The sequence below is a fragment of the Stenella coeruleoalba genome, assembly GCF_951394435.1.
Source record: "Stenella coeruleoalba genome assembly, chromosome: 13".
NCBI classification, from domain to species: Eukaryota; Metazoa; Chordata; class Mammalia; order Artiodactyla; family Delphinidae; genus Stenella; species Stenella coeruleoalba.
Window position 1 is genome coordinate 62,246,395 of NC_137159.1, and position 14,642 is coordinate 62,261,036.

Consider the following 14,642-nt stretch of genomic DNA (forward strand, 5'->3'; position numbering starts at 1 on the left):
CATAGGCTGCAGGTTCATAGTTCCCATTGTTTTTGGTGTCTGCCCCCAGTGGCTAAGGTTGGTGCAGTGGGTTATGTAGGCTTTCTGTTGGAGGGGACTGGTGCCTGTGTTCTGGTGAATGAGACTGGATCTTGTGTTTCTCGTGGACAGGTCCTCATCTGGTGGTGTGTTGGGGTGTCTGTGACCTTGTAATGATTTTAGGCAGCCTTTTTGCTAATGGGTGGGGTTGTGTTCCTTTCTTGCAGGTTGCTTGGCATAGGGTGTCCAGCACTGGAGCTTACTGGTTGTTGAGTGGAGCTGGGTCTTGGCATTTAGATGGAGATCTCTTGGAGATTTTTGCCATTTGATATTACGTGGAGCTGGGAGGTCTCTGGAGGACCAGTGCCCTGAACTCGGCTCTCCCACTTCAGAGGCACAGGTCTTATGCCTTGCCAGAGCACCAAGACCCTGTCATCCACATGGCTGAGAATAAAATGGAGGGAGAGAGAGAGAGAGAGAGAGAGAGAGAGAGAGGAGGGAGGGAAGGAGGGAGGGAGGAAGGGAGGAAGGAAGGAAGAAAGAAAGAAAAAAATAAAGTTATTAAAATAAAAAAGTATTATTTAAAAAATTTAAAAAGTAATAAAAAAAAAGAAAGAACAGAGCAACCAAACCAAAAAACAAATCCAGCAATGATAATAAGCACTAAAAAGTATACTTAAAAAACAAAACAAAACAATAAAATGGATAGACAGAACCCTAGGACAAATGGTAAAAGCAAAGCTATACAGACAAAATCACACACAGAAGCATAGACGTACACACAAGAAGAGAAAAAGGAAAAAAAAAAAAAAAAATATATATATATATATAATCGTTGCTCCCAAAGTCCACCACCTCAATTTGGGATGATTCGTTTTCTATTCAGGTCTTCCACAGATGCAGGGTACATCAAGTTGATTGTGGAGATTTAATCCACTGCTCCTGAGGCTGCTGGGAGAGATTTCCGTTCCTCTTCTTTTTTCACACAGCTCCTGGGGTTTAGCTTTGGATTTTTCTCCACGTCTGCATGCTGGTTGCCTGAGGGCGTCTGTTCCCCGCTCAGACAGGACGGGGTTAAAGTAGCAGCTGATTCAGGGGCTCTGGCTCACTCAGGCCAGGGGGAGGGATGAGTATGGAATGCGGGGCCAGCCTGCAGTTACAGAGGCCAGCGTGACATTGCAGCAGCCTGAGGCGCACCCTGTTTTCTCCGGGAGAAGTTGTCCCTGGATCACGGGGCCCTGGCAGTGGCGGGCTGCACAGACTCCCCGGAAGTGGGGTGTGGATAGTGACCTGTGTTTGCAGACAGGCTTCTTGGTGGTGGCAGCAGCAGCCTTAGCGTCTCATGCCCATCTCTGGGGTCCACGCTGATAGCCGCGGCTCACGCCCGTTTCTGGAGCTCATTTAGCTGGCGCTCTGTATATCATGCACAGCGAAAGAAAGAGGCGAGAAAAAGTCTCTTGTCTCTTCGGCAGTTCCAGACTTTTCCCCAGACTGCCTCACGTCTAGCTGTGGCGCACTAGCCCCCTTCAGGCTGTGTTCATGCAGCTAACCCCAGTCCTCTCCCTGTGCTCCGACCGAAGCGCAAGCCTCAGCTCCCAGCCCCCGCCCACCCCGGCGGGTGAGCAGACAAGCCTCTCGGGCTGGTGAGTGCCAGTCGGCACCCGTCCTCTGTGTGGGAATCTCTCTGCTTTGCCCTGTACACCCCAGTTGCTGCGCTCTCCTCCGTGGCTCCGAAGCTTCCCCGCCCCCCACCACCCCTGTCTCTGCCTACGAAGGGGCTTCCTAGTGTGTGGAAACCTTTCCTCCTTCATAGCTCCCTCCCAGAGGTGCAGGTCCCATCCCTATTCTTTTGTCTCTGTTTTTTCTTTTTTCTTTTGCCCTACCCGGGTACGTGGGGAGTTTCTTGCCTTTAGGAGGTGTGAGTTCTTCTGCCAGCGTTCAGTAGGTGTTCTGTAGGACTTGTTCCACATGTAGATGTATTTCTGATGTATTTGTGGGGAGGAAGGTGTTCCCCACGTCTGACTCTTCTGCCATCTTGAAGCTCCTCCCTATTTAATTGTTTTAGCTGATGTTCAAATTGCCCCAAATTTGGCCATTGGGAAAGCCTTCATGTTTCTTTGTATTATTTTGACATAACTCGTTTAGTCTTAAACATTTCTAGGCTTCCCTTCTGCTTTTTCTACCCTAGAACTGAGATCAGTTATTTGACAGTGTCCTTATTTTGGGAAATGTCACTTAGAAATCAAGATCTCAGCATTCTGTGTGCTTACTGTTACCGAGGTATCATTACCTCTAAGTACATTTTATGGGCCGAAATCCAGCTGGGTTTTTCCAGTTAAATCCAACACCATTGGACTTTTATTTTTCTTTATTTCATATTTGTCTCCTTTCTCTTTTCTAGGCAGATTAATGTACATGGATACAAAAATGTTTGCATGGCAAAATATACTTCTACCTATGGTATTTGTTTTACACTGGCTGCCTGGACTCCTTGCTTGGCGCCCTGCAGTAAATGCTGCACTTTCCTTCTCCCCAACCTAGTCTCAGTAGATTGGCTTTACTGCATGCAGGTGAGCAGATCCAACTTTGCTTCGGTAACAGTAGTTTCCATCAGGAGAAAGGCAGCTTAGCAGCTGAGTTGGCAAGTAATCCTCTAAGTGTGTTCAGTTGAAGTGTGGAACCTGAGCTTGGGAAAGAGCAACTCCTATTTCTGCTTGACCTTCCTCCCATCACCACCTTGAGTAATTGTCCTACTGAATACAGATCTAGCAGCTCAAGTCAGATAGATGGATGGCCACAGTGCATGGGTCTCCCAGATCATCCAAACACACTAATTAGGGGTGCACTGTATTTTACTATCTTAGATTGTAAGTAAAATAATTTAAAATAATGTCTGTATTTTGGGTGCTAGAAGAAAATTTTGATATTATCAAATAGATATGTTTATTTATAGGCATGAACAACAAATTTTACTTGAGAATTTGTGTGAATTGAAATATTACAGTCTCTATCTTTAGACACTGATATCATTATACATGCAGATTTTTTTCTTTTCAGATATTAAAGTAAAATAATTATAGCCTCTCAAATGATCCTTATGAGGATTTAAGTGCTTTACTATTTCCCTATTATTGCACCTCACATTTTTCTTATTATATTGGGAAAAAAGGCACATAATTAGTTTCTAGTAGGGAATTTCCACTTTTATTTATGAATATTATCATCCTATTATACCATCCAAATAAAAGACTATTTACTCTCTCAACTTTTGCATATAAAGAATCAAAATTAATTGTTTTTATTTTAGAGCTTGTTTATTCTGTGATCCTAATAGTTTTGTGAAATAATGAAAACCATTTTCCATCTACTTGATATCTTGAAAGGTAATTTTACAAAATGGTAAAAAGGAACCATACAAGGTATTAGCTTTACTACATTCTGCATTCTAATAGACCAACGACCTAGAATGCTAAAAGTTTTCCTGTACCTGACACAAATTAACTAGAAACAATGCCATTTTACTTCATTTTCATATTTATCTTTTCTTTTTCTTTTCTTTCTTTCAAATTATGAAATTGTGTCGACTCTTTGGCCTAGAGTCAGTCATTTCTTCTTCAGTGTTTCAAACCTTAATTCCAAATTAGTTCCCGCACTCAAGCTGACATTGTGAGTATACTTTTCACTACACAATGTTTAAAGAGCTCCTTACCCTAAAATATTAACCCCACCCCTTATCATTTCACCATTAATTCCTTAATTGTAGTTAACTTCTTAAATCCTACAGAGCCACTGTTCTATAAAACACAATGTGGGCAATGCTGCTCTAGTAAACCCTTCTGGAAAGGACCATACTCTAAGTTCTTTTTAGCAAACATTTTTTGCCACTTAATACTTCAATACAGATCAGTATGCATATCATGTAGACCTTCAGGAGAGAAGGCTTTAAGGAACTGATAGTTCCAACTTATATTATAAAATTCTATGGTACAAAACCTGTGTCATGCTGTACTCCGTATTCCCACATATTACCTAATATCATGAAGCAGAGTAGAGTGTTAAAAGCAGGGATTCTAAAGACAACTGCTTTGGTTTGTATCTTAGCTCTGGTAATTTCTAGCATATGATCTAGATGAATTACTTAACCTTTCTTTCTCTGAATGAGTTACCTCACCTGTGAAAGGTGATAATAGTGCCTAATTCATGTGGCCGTGGTGAGGATTAAAGGATATATGTAAAATGCTTGCAAAAGTGCCTGGCATGTGTAAAATTCACTTAGATTTTGTAATTATGATTTGTGCATAGAAGGTGCTGAGTAAGTGTAAGGCATCAGTAATTGAATATGCAGTGGTGATTCTTACATTGTTTTCACCTTTACTGAAAACTTTTAGCAACTGCAGAAAGAGAGAATAAATTTTCAAAAATTAGTATAAAAGAAGATTGACCTAAGAGAAGGGCTACCCTGACAGGATTCATGAGAGATATGGACAGCACGGAACACAGAGAGAATCCCTGGATGATTGGGGAAACACAAAGAATTAAAAAGAAGCCCCAGTAGGAGTTTCCTTAGATGCAACTTAACTAAGGATTTTTACAATACTTTAATGTGGAAAGATTTCAGATTAAATCCCTTTTGCAGGAAAAAAGTGATAAAGAAACAAATGCACCATATAAAATGATGTAAGGTTATTGAAATTTCCTAACAAAACTCACTGATTTTTAACTCTAGTTTATCTCTGTAATTATAGGTAATCACAGAGAATATACTGTTTAGCATATTTTTCTGTATGTACAAATACGTATATATATAGTGTTTTATTATGTCTTCTGGATTGGTTTCATTCATCCTAAATTTAATTTATAAGGTACCTTCTATGGTCTTTAGCAAAAGCCTTTTTTAGTGTGATCAGATCAGGACAACTGACTGAGCACATGCATCTCCTTCCTGCTCCAAATTTCTAGGAAAGGCAGAAAAAATACTTAATTACAGATTTGGAACACAAGACGTACACTTCATGGACCTCAAAGTCTGAACATATCTTGAGAGGCAAAAGGAACTAAACATTTTACAGGAGTGGGTTTGTGTAAATGATGAAAGCAGCTACTTGCTTAGAAGCAGCAGCTGAGGAAGCAGGGAGATCTCTCAGGCAGCCATCAGGGTTATGGCCCAGGTACCTGTAAGAGAAACAACCAGACAGGCTACTACACCTCAGTCAGCAGGCAACAGACAGGTGGATGCCCAGGAGAGAATATAAAGAGGGCACTGCATCCCATACCCAGAAGATTAGTTACAAATGCATATTTTGTGCCACCCTGATAATCACTGGGGTAATCTTCATGAGGGCAAAGAGGCTGACTATTTTGTCTTTTGTTGGGATTTCCATGCTAGAAAAATGCCTGGTATATTATAGGCACTTAGTAAATATTTGTTAAAATAACTCACACATTTTTGTAAAACAGGTTGTAGAAAGGAAAGAAGTTGCCATTTAACTTTGGCTGTCCATGTTTTACATCACTTCTATATATAAGCTAGAATTGAACATTTTGTGAAAACTTGTGGGATTCAAGTATTCTTGGGAGATGTAAAATTGTTAATGAGTATTTTAAACACCAGATACTTCTGTCAAACTTAGGTAAAAAAAAAAAAAAAAGAAAAAGATTCCTTTTTTTTTTTCTTTTCGGTACGTGGGCCTCTCACTGTTGTGGCCTCTCCCATTGCGGAGCACAGGCTCCAGACGCGCAGGCTCAGCAGCCATGGCTCATGGGCCCAGCCGCTCCGTGGCATATGGGATCTTCCCAGACCGGGGCAAGAACCTGTGTCCCCTGCATCGGCAGGTGGAATCTCAAACACTGCGCCACCAGGGAAGCCCAAGAAAAAGATTCCATTGTTTAACTGCTCTTCTTAGGAATGGAGAGTAGTTTTATGGCAATGATTTCAGATGGAGTCGAGGTATGGGGATTGGCCTGGACATACTTCTTACAAGGCTGTCTTTCTGATCATAGTGTGAGTGCCACAAAGATTGGTGGCTGGGGTTTATTCTCCTTCACATGTCAACATCCTGACAATAGGGTCCAGCCCAGGATAGGCCATCAATAAATGTTTGGTGAATTAATATTTGAATGAGTGAATAACTTTGTTTCCCAGGAAGTGCAAATTCATGTTAAATTATTCTCTCTGTTTTTTGCCTTCACAGTTTTTCCTCCTAATTTGTTTATATATTCCAAATGCTCTAAACACTTAGGCATTCGGACTTTTTAGCATATATATTATCTCTTTGAGCAGAAATTAGCTACAGGGTAAAATGTCTCTGCTTCTGGCTAGCATTTGTTATCTACTTTCTAAACATCTTCAGAGAGCTTAAGACTCTGGGAGGAGACAAACCGGTTAACAAATACCTGCAATAACATTTTGTACTGAGTGATAGAAATCTGCTTCGGTTCTGAGGAAGGCAAAGGAATAGCAGAAATGCTTCAGGAAGGTGTTAATGATGACTAGATATTTGTAAAGCAATCCAGCAAGCAGGAAAAGCTGGCCTTCCTTAGGGTTTCTGGTAACAGGTTGGCATATTCAGTCTCAGGCATGGCAAAAGAAACAAACTGAACTCCGATGACTGGAGCCTTTTAGTCATTGCCTTATAAATATACCCAATGCACATTTCTAAAGAGTCTGTTATATTCTAGACTCTGGCAATAAAGCTGTGAAGACAAATCATTACGCTTATGGGCCTTATATTCTAGTAGTAAAGACAGACCTTAAAAAAGAAAAAAAAATGTATAGCATGATAAACAAAACGTAAGCACTAAGAGAAAAATAAAGCAAGTGAGAGGAATAGAAAATATCAGAGGGCAGTCAGGGAAAATGACATTTATATACGATCATAAAGAAGAGAGAAATGAGCCAAGTGGATAGGACTGAATGTGGTGGGGGGATGGGGGAATTCCAGGTGTGAAGGACAACCAATGCAAAGACACAGGAGGCAGGAGTATTTCTGGACAGTGTGGTAAGAGAGAAGACTGTAGATTTGGTCAGAGAGGCGATGATGCCCCACAGCCCAGGGGGACTTATAGGGCATAATGATGATTTGGCTTTCGCAATGATGGAGTGGGAGGCCACTGAAGGATACTGAGCTGAGGAATGGGACAATGTGACCTACATTTTGACAGGGTTCCGTACATGCTCAGAGAAGAAGGATAAGATCCAGGAGTGCCCTGAAGTCAGCTGAAGAAAATGTTTTAAAGAAGATGGTGTGGGTCACTTGTGCCCAGTGTCATCAATAGGTCAAGTAAAAGTTGCCTGAAATGACCATTAGGTAAAGCAAGAGTGATGACATTGCTAAATCCTCTAAAACTGCAGATTTTTGGTGAAATGTTGGGGGCAAATGTCTAAATGGAGAAGTCATAGAGGAGGAAACAAAAAAGAAAATCTTCACAAATTTGTTGTGATAAATAGTATGGATGCGATCTTGAAGGGGTCAAGGGCCATGGAAATAATTAATTCAGGAAAATATAGTGGTTTGTTTTGAATTTTTGGTAGATGTTTTGCAAGCCAAGTGGCAGAAAGGTTGGAAAGGGTGATGCAAGCCTCAGAGTCCCAGAGGGAGGCTTTTCCAATGGGCCATTCAAAAGATAAGCACAGGATGTTTTGAAAGCGTAAACCAATTTTCCCAGAGAAGACAAGTTAACTTTTTATATTGTGTCACCGTTAAAAATTAAATTTTTACTTGGCTGTGTTAACTTTAACTAGCTTGTTATATGTGACACAATGCTGGCCAACAGGGTGAGCTAGTTTTCTTATAGTGGAGACGGTTGGGTGATGGAGCCTCATTTCAAGACCCTAGTCTCCTTCCTGAGCAGCGGCAGATATTTACAGGCTGATGGATTGAGGTCAGGAGTGCAGATAGTGATTAAGCTGCATCATTCTTTGTGCAAAACTAATAAACTCACACAGGGTTGGATGCAGTGCCCTTGGCCTCATTAGCACTGTTTTCCAGCTTCTCCATGTATTCTGAAGAACAAATACATCTTTTCATGTTTTTTATGGTTTCCTTTGCTGTGCAAAAGCTTTTAAGTTTCATTAGGTCCCATTTGTTTATTTTTGTTTTTATTTCCAGGTGGGATAGGGAGGTTGGGAGGGAGACTCAAGAGGGAGGAGATATGGGGATATATGTATATGTATAGCTGATTCACTTTGTTATAAAGCAGAAACTAACACACCATTGTAAAGCAATTATACTCCAATGAAGATGTTAAACAAAAAACAAAACTCTGTGAGCTACCAGGCCAGATAGAGATTTAAGAACCAGATTAAAATAAAAGGAAGTTAAAAAAACAAAAAACAAAAAAACAAATAAATACATCCAGGGCTGCCAACTACTTTCAGTTTTTTTTAATTTCTCCCAATGTTTTATCTTTCATCTCCTTTCAATCAAATCCTATGTGTTTCTATTCTATTTAAAAAAGAAAAAACTAGAACTTCACAAAGCATTTACCATAAGGGTTCAGAAAACCCCCGACCAAGTGCCCCAGGCAGACTTGTCATAGCATGAAAAATTAGTCTGAGTCTTTGCCCTGCCCTGTAAAACTACAGGAGTTTCCCTTGACTCTTGTCTTCTGGATTTTTCCACAGGTGGTAGAACATTTTCCTTTTAAACTGCAGTTTGAGCAAAAAGTTTGTGGGCTCACAATGAAAATGCATAATACTTTATAAAATAGTTTAGGGGTGAATAGATTTTCAGAATAAATAAGTTTTGTGTGAGACTTTTACTTAATGGATTTTAACCTTAAATTTGTATGGTAAGCTTTGTCATAAGACAGGGGCACAGACCCAAATATATTCAGGGATCAGGCAGATATACTAATGAATGAAACTGGCTGATATGTGACATTAGGGAGTGGTGGAACCTAGAGAAACAGAGAGTGCCTTCCCTACCCAAGTCCTAGGAGATGAGTGTGGGAATGGTGTGCTAGAATGAAAGGACAGAGACATCAAACTTCAAAATGCATGGAGAGGAAGTTGGTGTTTCATTGTTGGAGCTAAGAGCAGAATACAACACAGTAGTGATTGAAAGGTAAAATAGTGGATGGATAACACAAAGTGGAACCAGGTCAGTAGACACAGGGTGTGAAATCAACGTTTAGGGTAAGTTTGGCATGATAATTCACTGGGCACAGGAATTCATATCTACAAAATGTTTGGCAGTCTGGGACCTACCTCCTAGGGACATATCTAGGTTACCTACCAGGGTTCTTGGCCTCCATAATCAATAGAAATTGGTAAGAGGCCAGGCAAGAAATTCAGGCAAGGCTTTACTAGGGCCCCTGCTGAAGCAGGAGGGAGTGAAAACAAGTAACAGGTTCCCTTGCTCACTGGCCGATGGTGGTGAGCTGGTCCCTTACATGGGGTGAGGACAGGAGCAGGTCCAGGGGTTGGGCTGGAGGAGTGGCTTAGGTGGTCTGCCCACCCCTTTGGTGGTGGGTGTGCAGGGGGCATGTGCAGTACCCTGCTTTTGCTCCCAGCTCTTCAGAAGTGGCAGTTGGGTTTTTAGTCTTTTTGTATTTTGTTCATAATTTGCCCCAACTATATATGCATGCAGTTATTTTTAGTCCCTTATAATTTCTTTGTATTTTGTTGCCCCGGTGCAAGCACTGCAGCAAAGGGTTCCGGGTCCCAGCCTGTCTCACCTGTGTCCTTTTTATAGTTAATGAGCTGACAGACATTTCTGTGAAGAGCCAGATAGTAAACATTTAAGCTATGTGAGTGAGCTCTAGGGTCTCTGTCTCAACTACTCAACTCTATCGTAGTAGTGTGCAGAAGCAACTATTAAAAATGTGGAGACAAATGAGTTATTCCAGTAAAGCCTTATTTATCAAAATGGGTTATGAATCAGATTTTGCTCATGGGCTATAGTTGGCCGAACCCTGTTACAGATGATGAAGTTGCTGCTGTTTCAAGAGATGCTAACAATCACCTAATGTTTAATTTAGAGTAGTTTTTCTCTCTATTTAAAGCCACTGATTTCTACACACTTGATTGGATATTTCTGGACAAACACAAGATAGTTCTAAGATAGTTACAACTACAAATAACCCTTCAAATTTTCTAGTAATTTTCATCACATATATTCATTCATTTATTCGCCCAACAAATAATCATTGGATTTCTATTTTGCCCCAAGCATAGTCCTTGGTACTAGGAATATAGGAACAAACAAGATAGATAGATACAAGTTCCTGTTGTCAAGGATAGTTACAGTTTATTGGAATTGTGATTTAATAGGTGAACATGAAAAATGACATCTTGAAATTCCCTGGAAACTTTTCCCCTGGCACTCAGGAAAGAACATATCTTGAAAAATAAAGAACTGAAGAAGGGGAGTCTGAGTAGAGAGCATTCTGTGTGCACTCCTCTCATTGACTCATATGAGGTCTAACTGCAGAGTCAGGTCCTAAGCAACAGGAAATGGTCAGTTATGGCTCCTGATCTTCAGTTGGTGCTGGTACAGCAAAGAAAAGGGAGGGGCTCTCTCCAGCTAGGAACTTCCTTACCTGCTTTTTTGGTTGTTTTATTCTCATAGAAAATTTCATTATGATACAATGGGGAGAGCTATTTTAAAATATGATTAAAATATGGATTTTTCTTGGGAGACGATGGCCAAATATTCTCTTTTAAAGTCATGATAATGATTTCTCATCATGGTCTGAAAGCAAAGAATAAACTGGTTAAAATGCTTGATAGATCCTGCGATATCAGTGCCAGTGCTTAGCAAAAGAGCTGGGGGCTAAAGTGCCCCATAAAGCATTCCATAGTAAAAGTGATGATAGTTTTAGTAAAATAAAATAGGATGATGGCCAAAGTGAAGATTTACTACAACTTCTCAAACAATATAATAGAAAAAAGAGTGGGATGGATTTTTTTTTTCTATATGATAGTTCAGCAGCCCACAGTTCTTCCCTCTGTTATTTTCAAAAATAAATCTTTCATAGTTCTTAAATGTGCCACTTTCTCATTGTAACTGTGCAGCATTATAGTTTGAGATAATCAAGAACCCTGAAGGCAACTACTTTTCAAAATTTTTAGATCAAGCATGAGAACATAACCCTTGTGAATGTCATTTATGCTATATTTCTATCATGGTATCAATTATTTATGTACAGTCTCTAATCTTCATGCATTTTTCAATGAAGGAATAGTTGTACAATGGATGTGCGTGGAGGATGGGGAAAGACATTTATAATGGGATGGAAATTGAGTGGTTACGTGAGGATAAAAAAGAACTGGAAATATTTTTTAAAGTACAATAAAAGCTTTGAATATCTCAATTCAGTAGGTACTTCTTAGACTGTAATTTTTACATATAGATCTAAAAAGATTATTAAACACATAGATGAAAGAAATCTTCCTTTCTAGTTGGTTTACTATCTGACAATGGGGACACTGCTTGGGTGGCTTAATTTGATTCATAAAATGGAATAAGATAAAGTCTGATTACTTTGATATTTAATGAAATATCAGTTTAGTTATTTGATCATTACTAATCTTTTTACTTTTCAGCTTCTTTAAATAATTGTTCAAGCAGGTAATGAGATTTTTAATCTGTCCTATCATAGAGCAGCTACACAACCTTTTTTTAACCTATTTGCATGGGCAAATTTGAGTTTACATATATATAATATATACACACACACACATACTCTACTATATTTAAGGTGATATATATTATTATATTAATTAATTAATATATTAAGGTTTTATATATATTGCTTTGAACATAGTAGGAGTTTAATAATTTAGTTGTTGAAACAAGAAATCAAGAGATGAAAATTTAAACTCTGATTTAACATGAATGCAAGTAGCATTTTTGGAGTAGATCATTGTCACCATCATTTCACTATCGTTCTTGGGGAAAGGCTATATTTCATGTTAGCAACAATTCAACCAAAGAATTTTTCATGAGGCTTGAACATTGGAAATTTATCTGTGTTAAATGCTATGAGGGTCTACTTTAAATGAGTTCTGAATGTAAAAGTTTTAGCCTTTAGCATTTTTGTAACTTTGATGATCTTGCATATATTTTTAAGTTAGGATTTGCTGATTCTTTTTGTTGATGTAAGTGTGACACCCTCAGGTAGTAAAACTGTACATAGTTCATTTTAACACGGTTTGAAGATATGTGTATATTTTGTTCTCCGATAAGAAAGACTTGAAGGAACATCAAGATCTTTGTTATATACCTAATTTTACATGAGGTTTATGAAACACTGTTTTTTTTTTCCACTTTAACGTTTTGAATATATTCTAGATTTCATCACCAGCAATACATATGGAGAGGACAAATAGGTAAAATAAACAAATCCCTAATCAGTTTCTCTTATACAAATATTTTCTGGACACCTATTTTCCATGAAATATTATGCCTGACATTTTAGTGAGCACCTAGAATACTAAGATGTTATTTGTTCCCAGTGGAAGAAATACAGCTAAAGAATAAATAGTGATATTATAGGGCAAAAGATAACTGCTCTGGGAGGAACAATTCAGTGCTATGGAAATTCACAAGAGTAAGCAGTTATAGTTTTATTAGGTGGAGGATGGATCAAAAGGGTTTTATAAAGAGTGTGACATTTGAGAATGACCTTGAAAATGAATAGGATTTCACAAAACAATAGGCAAGAGACTCCTAGGGGCTGAGAATAGCGTGATAAAGGAAGAGACAGAAAAGTGAGGGCTGTGTTCAGGAATGTGTATAACAGGCAACCTATACAAATTGGGGGGGGGGGGTGTGACAGAGGAAGATTAGGCTTAAGATGTAGGCACTGTGGATGGGCCTTAATCTATGTGTCTGCACCTAATTCTTTGTCAATTAAAAGCAATAAGATGTTGTTTGTTTTAGTAGCGGATTGTTATAATCAGAGCTGTGACTTTGCAAAAGTGTTTTCCCTGGTTTGTTTGAGATACATTAAGGGCACCTTTGGAAAGGAGAGTTTGGTGGAGAGCTGACATTTACAGAGGGTATTTGAGGAACTAGGATGGCTGCAATGTTAGTAGCATTTAACTTTGTGAATTTACCGTTTGGTGTCTGGACCTTTGCCTTGTAATCATACAAAAAAGAGATGATTCAGTGTGTCAGAGTTGATCTCTTAAATATGCAGATAGGATTTTTTTTAATTTATTCATTTATTTTATTTTTTTGGCTGCGTTGGGTCTTCATTGCTGCACATTTTTTCCAAGGGACCGAGAAGCTGCTGGAGGTTTGGTTCTCCAGGCAGCGACCCGACGCAAACCAAGGATCTGGCGATCTTGGCACCATCCCAAGATCCGAGTGGGACATACTTTTGAAGGATGTGCAATGCTCAATCATAAGTGTGACAAAAACTGACAAGCAGGAAGCGTATGTACTCAGTGAGAGTAGCATATTTGTCTCCAAGAGACGTTTCATGTTGAAGACATGTGGTACCACCCACTTCTGAAAGCACTGATTCCCCTGTTGAAACTTGCTAGGGATTACAGTGGGTTTGACTTAATTCAAAACTTCTTTTATTCTGGTAAGAATTTCATGAAGCATTCTCACCAAGGGTACCCACACCGGAATTTCCAGGAAGAAATAGAGTTTCTTAATGCAATTTTCCCAAATGGGACAGCATGTTGTATGGGACGCATGAATTCTGATTGTTGGTACTTGTATACTTTGGATTAACCAGAGAGTTGGGTAATCAATCAGCCAGATCAAACCCTGGAAATTCTGATGAGTGAGCTTGACCCAGCAGTTATGGACCAGTTCTACATGAAAGATGGTGTTACTGCAAAGGATGTCACTCATGAGAGTGGAATTCATGACCTGATACCAAGTTCTGTCATTGATGCCACACTGTTCAATCCTTGTAGGTATTCAATGAATGGAATGAAATCTGATGGAACTTATTGGACTATTCACATCATTTCAGAACCATAATTTTCTTATGTTAGCTTTGAAACAAACTTAAGTCAGACCTCCTATGATGACCTGATCAGGGAAGTTGTGGAAGTCTTCAAGCCAGGAAAATTTGTGACCACCTGTTTGTAAATCAGAGTTCTAAATGTCACACAGTGCTTTCTTTGCCCCAGAAGATTGAAGGTTTTAAACGTCTTGATTACCAGAGTGCTATGTTGAATGATTACAATTTTGTTTTTACCAGTTTTGCTAAGAAGCAGCAACAACAGCAGAGTTGATTAAGAAAAATGAAGAAAAAACACAAAAAGAGAACACACATAGAAGAAGGTGGTGGCTGCTTTTTAGATATTGATACCAAGGGCCATGCTTTCCATAATCACCACCTTGTAGTTGCAGAAAACCCTAGATGTAATTATAGTGTAATCATTTTGAATTTTATGCATTATTATATCAATGAGTTAGATATCTTGCATGAATGCTGTCTTCTGTGTTTAGGTATCCTATGACACTCTTGCTGTGAAATTGAAGTGCATGTATAAAAAACCTTTTACTATATGAAACTTTATAACACTTGTGAAAACAGTTCAATTTGGTTTATGCACAGTGTAATATTTCTCCAGGTATCGTCCAAAATTCCCCACAGACAAGGCTTTCGTCCTCATTAGGTGTTGGCCTTAGCCTAACCATCTGGGACTGTTA

The 14,642-nt window shown here is 39.1% G+C and overlaps 1 pseudogene across 1 annotated transcript; it reads left to right on the forward strand.

Moving 5' to 3' along the window:
• The first annotated feature begins 12,965 nt into the window (after positions 1-12,965).
• Positions 12,966-14,342, forward strand: LOC307196248 (S-adenosylmethionine decarboxylase proenzyme-like; annotated as a pseudogene). The gene has a single exon. The product of its transcript is annotated as an S-adenosylmethionine decarboxylase proenzyme-like (transcript).
• Positions 14,343-14,642: the final 300 nt, after the last annotated feature.